At 33.2% G+C, this 12,966-nt stretch overlaps 1 protein-coding gene across 2 annotated transcripts in view; it reads right to left on the reverse strand.

Annotated features, from left to right (window-relative positions):
- Window positions 1-12,966, reverse strand: part of LOC125772188 (uncharacterized) — a 34,688-nt gene that overhangs the window by 4,204 nt on the left and 17,518 nt on the right. The window lies entirely within an intron of this gene.

Below are 12,966 nucleotides of genomic sequence, written 5' to 3' on the forward strand. Positions count from 1 at the left end.
TAAGGCTTACCCCTTACGATTTTTTTGGGAAATTTTGCAAAAAAAATTAAATTGTTTTATTTTAATGCCAATGGGTTGCAATGAGTTTCTTTTCACTCTAATAATGCTTGAAATAAAAAAAAGAGTGAAAAATAATAAAAAAATCAAAAAATTCAAAAAAAAATGAAAATTTTCCTCATTTTTGCACCAAATTTTGCCTATAACTCGGTCGGTATCCAACGGATCGCCAATCTTTAACCTGTGGTCGATAGATGGCACCAATGGCTACATTTTCTTCTTAGACGGCCATGCTCTCAGATGTCCGTGCCGGAAGTTATTCGAGGAAGAAAGTTCCTTACCCTGTTTGAGAAAATGTAAAATTTTTCTCATTTTTGAGCAATTTAGCAAAATTTTTAAATGTGATATATTTTCATGCAAATTTGTTGCAATGTGTTTCTTTTCACTCAAATAATGCTTTAAATTAAAAAAATAATAAAAAATCAGAAAAAAATTTAAAAAAAATTTTCAACTCGAAAATTTCATAAGGCTTACCCCTTACGATTTTTTTGGGAAATTTTGCAAAAAAAATGAAATTGATTTATTTTAATGCCAATTGGTTGCAATGTGTTTCTTTTCACTTAAGTAATGCTTTAAATAAGAAAAAGAGTGAAAAATAATAAAAAAATCAAAAAATTCAAAAAAATGAAAATTTACTAAGGCTCATTTTTGCACCAAGTTTTGCATATAACTCGGTCGGTATCCAACGGATCGCCAATCTTTAACCTGTGGTCGATAGATGGCAAAAATGGCTACATTTTCTTCTTGGACAGCCATGCTCTCAGGTGTCCGTGCCGGAAGTTATTCGAAGAACAAAGTTTCTTACCCTGTTTGAGAAAATGTAAAAATTTTCTCATTTTTGCACCAAGTTTTGCCTATAACTCGGTCGGTATCCAACGGATCGCCAATCTTTAACCTGTGGTCGATAGATGGCACCAATGGCTACATTTTCTTCTTAGACGGCCATGCTCTCAGATGTCCGTGCCGGAAGTTATTCGAGGAACAAAGTTCCTTACCCTGTTTGAGAAAATGTAAAATTTTTCTCATTTTTGAGCAATTTAGCAAAATTTTTAAATGTGATATATTTTCATGCAAATTTGTTGCAATGTGTTTCTTTTCACTCAAATAATGCTTTAAATTAAAAAAATAATAAAAAATCAGAAAAAAATTTTAAAAAAATTTTCAACTCGAAAATTTCATAAGGCTTACCCCTTACGATTTTTTTGGGAAATTTTGCAAAAAAAATGAAATTGATTTATTTTAATGCCAATTGGTTGCAATGTGTTTCTTTTCACTTAAGTAATGCTTTAAATAAGAAAAAGAGTGAAAAATAATAAAAAAATCAAAAAAATTCAAAAAAATGAAAATTTACTAAGGCTCATTTTTGCACCAAGTTTTGCATATAACTCGGTCGGTATCCAACGGATCGCCAATCTTTAACCTGTGGTCGATAGATGGCAAAAATGGCTACATTTTCTTCTTAGACGGCCATGCTCTCAGATGTCCGTGCCGGAAGTTATTCGAGGAACCAAGTTCCTTACCCTGTTTGAGAAAATGTAAAAATTTTCTCATTTTTGCACCAAGTTTTGCCTATAACTCGGTCGGTATCCAACGGATCGCCAATCTTTAACCTGTGGTCGATAGATGGCACCAATGGCTACATTTTCTTCTTAGACGGCCATGCTCTCAGATGTCCGTGCCGGAAGTTATTCGAGGAACAAAGTTCCTTACCCTGTTTGAGAAAATGTAAAATTTTTCTCATTTTTGAGCAATTTAGCAAAATTTTTAAATGTGATATATTTTCATGCAAATTTGTTGCAATGTGTTTCTTTTCACTCAAATAATGCTTTAAATTAAAAAAATAATAAAAAATCAGAAAAAAATTTTAAAAAAATTTTCAACTCGAAAATTTCATAAGGCTTACCCCTTACGATTTTTTTGGGAAATTTTGCAAAAAAAATGAAATTGATTTATTTTAATGCCAATTGGTTGCAATGTGTTTCTTTTCACTTAAGTAATGCTTTAAATAAGAAAAAGAGTGAAAAATAATAAAAAAATCAAAAAAATTCAAAAAAATGAAAATTTACTAAGGCTCATTTTTGCACCAAGTTTTGCATATAACTCGGTCGGTATCCAACGGATCGCCAATCTTTAACCTGTGGTCGATAGATGGCACCAATGGCTACATTTTCTTCTTAGACGGCCATGCTCTCAGATGTCCGTGCCGGAAGTTATTCGAGGAACCAAGTTCCTTACCCTGTTTGAGAAAATGTAAAAATTTTCTCATTTTTGCACCAAGTTTTGCCTATAACTCGGTCGGTATCCAACGGATCGCCAATCTTTAACCTGTGGTCGATAGATGGCACCAATGGCTACATTTTCTTCTTAGACGGCCATGCTCTCAGATGTCCGTGCCGGAAGTTATTCGAGGAACAAAGTTCCTTACCCTGTTTGAGAAAATGTAAAATTTTTCTCATTTTTGAGCAATTTAGCAAAATTTTTAAATGTGATATATTTTCATGCAAATTTGTTGCAATGTGTTTCTTTTCACTCAAATAATGCTTTAAATTAAAAAAATAATAAAAAATCAGAAAAAAAATTTAAAAAAATTTTCCACTCGAAAATTTCATAAGGCTTACCCCTTACGATTTTTTTGGGAAATTTTGCAAAAAAAATGAAATTGATTTATTTTAATGCCAATTGGTTGCAATGTGTTTCTTTTCACTTAAGTAATGCTTTAAATAAGAAAAAGAGTGAAAAATAATAAAAAAATCAAAAAATTCAAAAAAATGAAAATTTACTAAGGCTCATTTTTGCACCAAGTTTTGCATATAACTCGGTCGGTATCCAACGGATCGCCAATCTTTAACCTGTGGTCGATAGATGGCAAAAATGGCTACATTTTCTTCTTAGACGGCCATGCTCTCAGATGTCCGTGCCGGAAGTTATTCGAGGAACCAAGTTCCTTACCCTGTTTGAGAAAATGTAAAAATTTTCTCATTTTTGCACCAAGTTTTGCCTATAACTCGGTCGGTATCCAACGGATCGCCAATCTTTAACCTGTGGTCGATAGATGGCACCAATGGCTACATTTTCTTCTTAGACGGCCATGCTCTCAGATGTCCGTGCCGGAAGTTATTCGAGGAACAAAGTTCCTTACCCTGTTTGAGAAAATGTAAAATTTTTCTCATTTTTGAGCAATTTAGCAAAAATTTTTAAATGTGATATATTTTTATGCAAATTTGTTGCAATGTGTTTCTTTTCACTCAAATAATGCTTTAAATTAAAAAAATAATAAAAAATCAGAAAAAAATTTTAAAAAAATTTTCAACTCGAAAATTTCATAAGGCTTACCCCTTACGATTTTTTTGGGAAATTTTGCAAAAAAAATGAAATTGATTTATTTTAATGCCAATTGGTTGCAATGTGTTTCTTTTCACTTAAGTAATGCTTTAAATAAGAAAAAGAGTGAAAAATAATAAAAAAATCAAAAAATTCAAAAAAATGAAAATTTACTAAGGCTCATTTTTGCACCAAGTTTTGCATATAACTCGGTCGGTATCCAACGGATCGCCAATCTTTAACCTGTGGTCGATAGATGGCAAAAATGGCTACATTTTCTTCTTAGACGGCCATGCTCTCAGATGTCCGTGCCGGAAGTTATTCGAGGAACAAAGTTCCTTACCCTGTTTGAGAAAATGTAAAATTTTTCTCATTTTTGCACCAAGTTTTGCCTATAACTCGGTCGGTATCCAACGGATCGCCAATCTTTAACCTGTGGTCGATAGATGGCACCAATGGCTACATTTTCTTCTTAGACGGCCATGCTCTCAGATGTCCGTGCCGGAAGTTATTCGAGGAACAAAGTTCCTTACCCTGTTTGAGAAAATGTAAAATTTTCTCATTTTTGAGCAATTTAGCAAAATTTTTAAATGTGATATATTTTCATGCAAATTTGTTGCAATGTGTTTCTTTTCACTCAAATAATGCTTTAAATTAAAAAAATAATAAAAAATCAGAAAAAAATTTTAAAAAAATTTTCAACTCGAAAATTTCATAAGGCTTACCTCTTACGATTTTTTTGGGAAATTTTGCAAAAAAAATGAAATTGATTTATTTTAATGCCAATTGGTTGCAATGTGTTTCTTTTCACTTAAGTAATGCTTTAAATAAGAAAAAGAGTGAAAAATAATAAAAAAATCAAAAAATTCAAAAAAATGAAAATTTACTAAGGCTCATTTTTGTACCAAGTTTTGCATATAACTCGGTCGGTATCCAACGGATCGCCAATCTTTAACCTGTGGTCGATAGATGGCAAAAATGGCTACATTTTCTTCTTAGACGGCCATGCTCTCAGATGTCCGTGCCGGAAGTTATTCGAGGAACCAAGTTCCTTACCCTGTTTGAGAAAATGTAAAATTTTTCTCATTTTTGCACCAAGTTTTGCATATAACTCGGTCGGTATCCAACGGATCGCCAATCTGTAACCTGTGGTCGATAGATGGCAAAAATGGCTACATTTTCTTCTTCGACAGCCATGCTCTCAGGTGTCCGTGCCGGAAGTTATTCGAGGAACAAAGTTCCTTACCCTGTTTGAGAAAATGTAAAATTTTTCTCATTTTTGCACCAAGTTTTGCCTATAACTCGGTCGGTATCCAACGGATCGCCAATCTTTAACCTGTGGTCGATAGATGGCACCAATGGCTACATTTTCTTCTTAGACGGCCATGCTCTCAGATGTCCGTGCCGGAAGTTATTCGAGGAACAAAGTTCCTTACCCTGTTTGAGAAAATGTAAAATTTTTCTCATTTTTGAGCAATTTAGCAAAATTTTTAAATGTGATATATTTTCATGCAAATTTGTTGCAATGTGTTTCTTTTCACTCAAATAATGCTTTAAATTAAAAAAATAATAAAAAATCAGAAAAAAATTTCAAAAAAATTTTCAACTCGAAAATTTCATAAGGCTTACCCCTTACGATTTTTTTGGGAAATTTTGCAAAAAAAATGAAATTGATTTATTTTAATGCCAATTGGTTGCAATGTGTTTCTTTTCACTTAAGTAATGCTTTAAATAAGAAAAAGAGTGAAAAATAATAAAAAAAATCAAAAAATTCAAAAAAATGAAAATTTACTAAGGCTCATTTTTGCACCAAGTTTTGCATATAACTCGGTCGGTATCCAACGGATCGCCAATCTTTAACCTGTGGTCGATAGATGGCAAAAATGGCTACATTTTCTTCTTCGACAGCCATGCTCTCAGGTGTCCGTGCCGGAAGTTATTCGAGGAACAAAGTTCCTTACCCTGTTTGAGAAAATGTAAAATTTTTCTCATTTTTGCACCAAGTTTTGCCTATAACTCGGTCGGTATCCAACGGATCGCCAATCTTTAACCTGTGGTCGATAGATGGCACCAATGGCTACATTTTCTTCTTAGACGGCCATGCTCTCAGATGTCCGTGCCGGAAGTTATTCGAGGAACAAAGTTCCTTACCCTGTTTGAGAAAATGTAAAATTTTTCTCATTTTTGAGCAATTTAGCAAAAATTTTTAAATGTGATATATTTTCATGCAAATTTGTTGCAATGTGTTTCTTTTCACTCAAATAATGCTTTAAATTAAAAAAATAATAAAAAATCAGAAAAAATTTTCAAAAAAATTTTTTACTCGAAAATTTCATAAGGCTTACCCCTTACGATTTTTTTGGGAAATTTTGCAAAAAAAATGAAATTGATTTATTTTAATGCCAATTGGTTGCAATGTGTTTCTTTTCACTTAAGTAATGCTTTAAATAAGAAAAAGAGTGAAAAATAATAAAAAAATCAAAAAATTCAAAAAAATGAAAATTTACTAAGGCTCATTTTTGCACCAAGTTTTGCATATAACTCGGTCGGTATCCAACGGATCGCCAATCTTTAACCTGTGGTCGATAGATGGCAAAAATGGCTACATTTTCTTCTTAGACGGCCATGCTCTCAGATGTCCGTGCCGGAAGTTATTCGAGGAACCAAGTTCCTTACCCTGTTTGAGAAAATGTAAAATTTTTCTCATTTTTGCACCAAGTTTTGCCTATAACTCGGTCGGTATCCAACGGATCGCCAATCTTTAACCTGTGGTCGATAGATGGCACCAATGGCTACATTTTCTTCTTAGACGGCCATGCTCTCAGATGTCCGTGCCGGAAGTTATTCGAGGAACAAAGTTCCTTACCCTGTTTGAGAAAATGTAAAATTTTCTCATTTTTGAGCAATTTAGCAAAATTTTTAAATGTGATATATTTTCATGCAAATTTGTTGCAATGTGTTTCTTTTCACTCAAATAATGCTTTAAATTAAAAAAATAATAAAAAATCAGAAAAAAATTTTAAAAAAATTTTCAACTCGAAAATTTCATAAGGCTTACCTCTTACGATTTTTTTGGGAAATTTTGCAAAAAAAATGAAATTGATTTATTTTAATGCCAATTGGTTGCAATGTGTTTCTTTTCACTTAAGTTATGCTTGAAATAAGAAAAAGAGTGAAAAATAATAAAAAAATCAAAAAATTCAAAAAAATGAAAATTTACTAAGGCTCATTTTTGCACCAAGTTTTGCATATAACTCGGTCGGTATCCAACGGATCGCCAATCTTTAACCTGAGGTCGATAGATGGCAAAAATGGCTACATTTTCTTCTTAGACGGCCATGCTCTCAGATGTCCGTGCCGGAAGTTATTCGAGGAACCAAGTTCCTTACCCTGTTTGAGAAAATGTAAAATTTTTCTCATTTTTGCACCAAGTTTTGCCTATAACTCGGTCGGTATCCAACGGATCGCCAATCTTTAACCTGTGGTCGATAGATGGCACCAATGGCTACATTTTCTTCTTAGACGGCCATGCTCTCAGATGTCCGTGCCGGAAGTTATTCGAGGAAGAAAGTTCCTTACCCTGTTTGAGAAAATGTAAAATTTTTCTCATTTTTGCACCAAGTTTTGCCTATAACTCGGTCGGTATCCAACGGATCGCCAATCTTTAACCTGTGGTCGATAGATGGCACCAATGGCTACATTTTCTTCTTAGACGGCCATGCTCTCAGATGTCCGTGCCGGAAGTTATTCGAGGAACAAAGTTCCTTACCCTGTTTGAGAAAATGTAAAATTTTTCTCATTTTTGAGCAATTTAGCAAAATTTTTAAATGTGATATATTTTCATGCAAATTTGTTGCAATGTGTTTCTTTTCACTCAAATAATGCTTTAAATTAAAAGAATAATAAAAAATCAGAAAAAAAATTTAAAAAAATTTTCAACTCGAAAATTTCATAAGGCTTACCCCTTACGATTTTTTTGGGAAATTTTGCAAAAAAAATGAAATTGATTTATTTTAATGCCAATTGGTTGCAATGTGTTTCTTTTCACTTAAGTAATGCTTTAAATAAGAAAAAGAGTGAAAAATAATAAAAAAATCAAAAAATTCAAAAAAATGAAAATTTACTAAGGCTCATTTTTGTACCAAGTTTTGCATATAACTCGGTCGGTATCCAACGGATCGCCAATCTTTAACCTGTGGTCGATAGATGGCAAAAATGGCTACATTTTCTTCTTAGACGGCCATGCTCTCAGATGTCCGTGCCGGAAGTTATTCGAGGAACCAAGTTCCTTACCCTGTTTGAGAAAATGTAAAATTTTTCTCATTTTTGCACCAAGTTTTGCATATAACTCGGTCGGTATCCAACGGATCGCCAATCTGTAACCTGTGGTCGATAGATGGCAAAAATGGCTACATTTTCTTCTTCGACAGCCATGCTCTCAGGTGTCCGTGCCGGAAGTTATTCGAGGAACAAAGTTCCTTACCCTGTTTGAGAAAATGTAAAATTTTTCTCATTTTTGCACCAAGTTTTGCCTATAACTCGGTCGGTATCCAACGGATCGCCAATCTTTAACCTGTGGTCGATAGATGGCACCAATGGCTACATTTTCTTCTTAGACGGCCATGCTCTCAGATGTCCGTGCCGGAAGTTATTCGAGGAACAAAGTTCCTTACCCTGTTTGAGAAAATGTAAAATTTTTCTCATTTTTGAGCAATTTAGCAAAATTTTTAAATGTGATATATTTTCATGCAAATTTGTTGCAATGTGTTTCTTTTCACTCAAATAATGCTTTAAATTAAAAAAATAATAAAAAATCAGAAAAAAATTTCAAAAAAATTTTCAACTCGAAAATTTCATAAGGCTTACCCCTTACGATTTTTTTGGGAAATTTTGCAAAAAAAATGAAATTGATTTATTTTAATGCCAATTGGTTGCAATGTGTTTCTTTTCACTTAAGTAATGCTTTAAATAAGAAAAAGAGTGAAAAATAATAAAAAAATCAAAAAATTCAAAAAAATGAAAATTTACTAAGGCTCATTTTTGCACCAAGTTTTGCATATAACTCGGTCGGTATCCAACGGATCGCCAATCTTTAACCTGTGGTCGATAGATGGCAAAAATGGCTACATTTTCTTCTTCGACAGCCATGCTCTCAGGTGTCCGTGCCGGAAGTTATTCGAGGAACAAAGTTCCTTACCCTGTTTGAGAAAATGTAAAATTTTTCTCATTTTTGCACCAAGTTTTGCCTATAACTCGGTCGGTATCCAACGGATCGCCAATCTTTAACCTGTGGTCGATAGATGGCACCAATGGCTACATTTTCTTCTTAGACGGCCATGCTCTCAGATGTCCGTGCCGGAAGTTATTCGAGGAACAAAGTTCCTTACCCTGTTTGAGAAAATGTAAAATTTTTCTCATTTTTGAGCAATTTAGCAAAATTTTTAAATGTGATATATTTTCATGCAAATTTGTTGCAATGTGTTTCTTTTCACTCAAATAATGCTTTAAATTAAAAAAATAATAAAAAATCAGAAAAAAATTTTAAAAAAATTTTCAACTCGAAAATTTCATAAGGCTTACCCCTTACGATTTTTTTGGAAATTTTGCAAAAAAAATGAAATTGATTTATTTTAATGCCGATTGGTTGCAATGTGTTTCTTTTCACTCAAGTAATGCTTTAAATAAGAAAAAGAGTGAAAAATAATAAAAAAATCAAAAAATTCAAAAAAAATGAAAATTTACTAAGGCTCATTTTTGCACCAAGTTTTGCATATAACTCGGTCGGTATCCAACGGATCGCCAATCTTTAACCTGTGGTCGATAGATGGCAAAAATGGCTACATTTTCTTCTTAGACGGCCATGCTCTCAGATGTCCGTGCCGGAAGTTATTCGAGGAACCAAGTTCCTTACCCTGTTTGAGAAAATGTAAAATTTTTCTCATTTTTGCACCAAGTTTTGCATATAACTCGGTCGGTATCCAACGGATCGCCAATCTTTAACCTGTGGTCGATAGATGGCAAAAATGGCTACATTTTCTTCTTCGACAGCCATGCTCTCAGATGTCCGTGCCGGAAGTTATTCGAGGAACAAAGTTCCTTACCCTGTTTGAGAAAATGTAAAATTTTTCTCATTTTTGCACCAAGTTTTGCCTATAACTCGGTCGGTATCCAACGGATCGCCAATCTTTAACCTGTGGTCGATAGATGGCACCAATGGCTACATTTTCTTCTTAGACGGCCATGCTCTCAGATGTCCGTGCCGGAAGTTATTCGAGGAACAAAGTTCCTTACCCTGTTTGAGAAAATGTAAAATTTTTCTCATTTTTGAGCAATTTAGCAAAATTTTTAAATGTGATATATTTTTATGCAAATTTGTTGCAATGTGTTTCTTTTCACTCAAATAATGCTTTAAATTAAAAAAATAATAAAAAATCAGAAAAAAATTTTAAAAAAATTTTCAACTCGAAAATTTCATAAGGCTTACCCCTTACGATTTTTTTGGGAAATTTTGCAAAAAAAATGAAATTGATTTATTTTAATGCCAATTGGTTGCAATGTGTTTCTTTTCACTTAAGTAATGCTTTAAATAAGAAAAAGAGTGAAAAATAATAAAAAAATCAAAAAATTCAAAAAAATGAAAATTTACTAAGGCTCATTTTTGCACCAAGTTTTGCATATAACTCGGTCGGTATCCAACGGATCGCCAATCTTTAACCTGTGGTCGATAGATGGCAAAAATGGCTACATTTTCTTCTTAGACGGCCATGCTCTCAGATGTCCGTGCCGGAAGTTATTCGAGGAACCAAGTTCCTTACCCTGTTTGAGAAAATGTAAAATTTTTCTCATTTTTGCACCAAGTTTTGCCTATAACTCGGTCGGTATCCAACGGATCGCCAATCTTTAACCTGTGGTCGATAGATGGCACCAATGGCTACATTTTCTTCTTAGACGGCCATGCTCTCAGATGTCCGTGCCGGAAGTTATTCGAGGAACAAAGTTCCTTACCCTGTTTGAGAAAATGTAAAATTTTTCTCATTTTTGAGCAATTTAGCAAAAATTTTTAAATGTGATATATTTTCATGCAAATTTGTTGCAATGTGTTTCTTTTCACTCAAATAATGCTTTAAATTAAAAAAATAATAAAAAATCAGAAAAAATTTTCAAAAAAATTTTTTACTCGAAAATTTCATAAGGCTTACCCCTTACGATTTTTTTGGGAAATTTTGCAAAAAAAATGAAATTGATTTATTTTAATGCCAATTGGTTGCAATGTGTTTCTTTTCACTTAAGTAATGCTTTAAATAAGAAAAAGAGTGAAAAATAATAAAAAAATCAAAAAATTCAAAAAAATGAAAATTTACTAAGGCTCATTTTTGCACCAAGTTTTGCATATAACTCGGTCGGTATCCAACGGATCGCCAATCTTTAACCTGTGGTCGATAGATGGCAAAAATGGCTACATTTTCTTCTTAGACGGCCATGCTCTCAGATGTCCGTGCCGGAAGTTATTCGAGGAACCAAGTTCCTTACCCTGTTTGAGAAAATGTAAAATTTTTCTCATTTTTGCACCAAGTTTTGCCTATAACTCGGTCGGTATCCAACGGATCGCCAATCTTTAACCTGTGGTCGATTGATGGCAAAAATGGCTACATTTTCTTCTTCGACAGCCATGCTCTCAGGTGTCCGTGCCGGAAGTTATTCGAGGAACAAAGTTCCTTACCCTGTTTGAGAAAATGTAAAATTTTTCTCATTTTTGCACCAAGTTTTGCCTATAACTCGGTCGGTATCCAACGGATCGCCAATCTTTAACCTGTGGTCGATAGATGGCACCAATGGCTACATTTTCTTCTTAGACGGCCATGCTCTCAGATGTCCGTGCCGGAAGTTATTCGAGGAACAAAGTTCCTTACCCTGTTTGAGAAAATGTAAAATTTTTCTCATTTTTGAGCAATTTAGCAAAATTTTTAAATGTGATATATTTTCATGCAAATTTGTTGCAATGTGTTTCTTTTCACTCAAATAATGCTTTAAATTAAAAAAATAATCAAAAATCAGAAAAAAATTTTAAAAAAATTTTCAACTCGAAAATTTCATAAGGCTTACCCCTTACGATTTTTTTGGGAAATTTTGCAAAAAAAATGAAATTGATTTATTTTAATGCCAATTGGTTGCAATGTGTTTCTTTTCACTTAAGTAATGCTTTAAATAAGAAAAAGAGTGAAAAATAATAAAAAAATCAAAAAATTCAAAAAAATGAAAATTTACTAAGGCTCATTTTTGCACCAAGTTTTGCATATAACTCGGTCGGTATCCAACGGATCGCCAATCTTTAACCTGTGGTCGATAGATGGCAAAAATGGCTACATTTTCTTCTTAGACGGCCATGCTCTCAGATGTCCGTGCCGGAAGTTATTCGAGGAACCAAGTTCCTTACCCTGTTTGAGAAAATGTAAAATTTTTCTCATTTTTGCACCAAGTTTTGCCTATAACTCGGTCGGTATCCAACGGATCGCCAATCTTTAACCTGTGGTCGATAGATGGCACCAATGGCTACATTTTCTTCTTAGACGGCCATGCTCTCAGATGTCCGTGCCGGAAGTTATTCGAGGAACAAAGTTCCTTACCCTGTTTGAGAAAATGTAAAATTTTTCTCATTTTTGAGCAATTTAGCAAAATTTTTAAATGTGATATATTTTCATGCAAATTTGTTGCAATGTGTTTCTTTTCACTCAAATAATGCTTTAAATTAAAAAAATAATAAAAAATCAGAAAAATTTTTTAAAAAAATTTTCAACTCGAAAATTTCATAAGGCTTACCCCTTACGATTTTTTTGGGAAATTTTGCAAAAAAAATGAAATTGATTTATTTTAATGCCAATTGGTTGCAATGTGTTTCTTTTCACTTAAGTAATGCTTTAAATATGAAAAAGAGTGAAAAATAATAAAAAAATCAAAAAATTCAAAAAAATGAAAATTTACTAAGGCTCATTTTTGCACCAAGTTTTGCATATAACTCGGTCGGTATCCAACGGATCGCCAATCTTTAACCTGTGGTCGATAGATGGCAAAAATGGCTACATTTTCTTCTTCGACAGCCATGCTCTCAGGTGTCCGTGCCGGAAGTTATTCGAGGAACAAAGTTCCTTACCCTGTTTGAGAAAATGTAAAATTTTTCTCATTTTTGCCCCAAGTTTTGCCTATAACTCGGTCGGTATCCAACGGATCGCCAATCTTTAACCTGTGGTCGATAGATGGCACCAATGGCTACATTTTCTTCTTAGACGGCCATGCTCTCAGATGTCCGTGCCGGAAGTTATTCGAGGAACAAAGTTCCTTACCCTGTTTGAGAAAATGTAAAATTTTTCTCATTTTTGAGCAATTTAGCAAAAATTTTTAAATGTGATATATTTTCATGCAAATTTGTTGCAATGTGTTTCTTTTCACTCAAATAATGCTTTAAATTAAAAAAATAATAAAAAATTAGAAAAAAATTTCAAAAAAATTTTCCACTCGAAAATTTCATAAGGCTTACCCCTTACGATTTTTTTGGAAATTTTGCAAAAAAAAATGAAATTGATTTATTTTAAT

This window comes from Anopheles funestus, chromosome 3RL (genome assembly GCF_943734845.2).
Source record: "Anopheles funestus chromosome 3RL, idAnoFuneDA-416_04, whole genome shotgun sequence".
NCBI classification, from domain to species: domain Eukaryota; kingdom Metazoa; phylum Arthropoda; class Insecta; order Diptera; family Culicidae; genus Anopheles; species Anopheles funestus.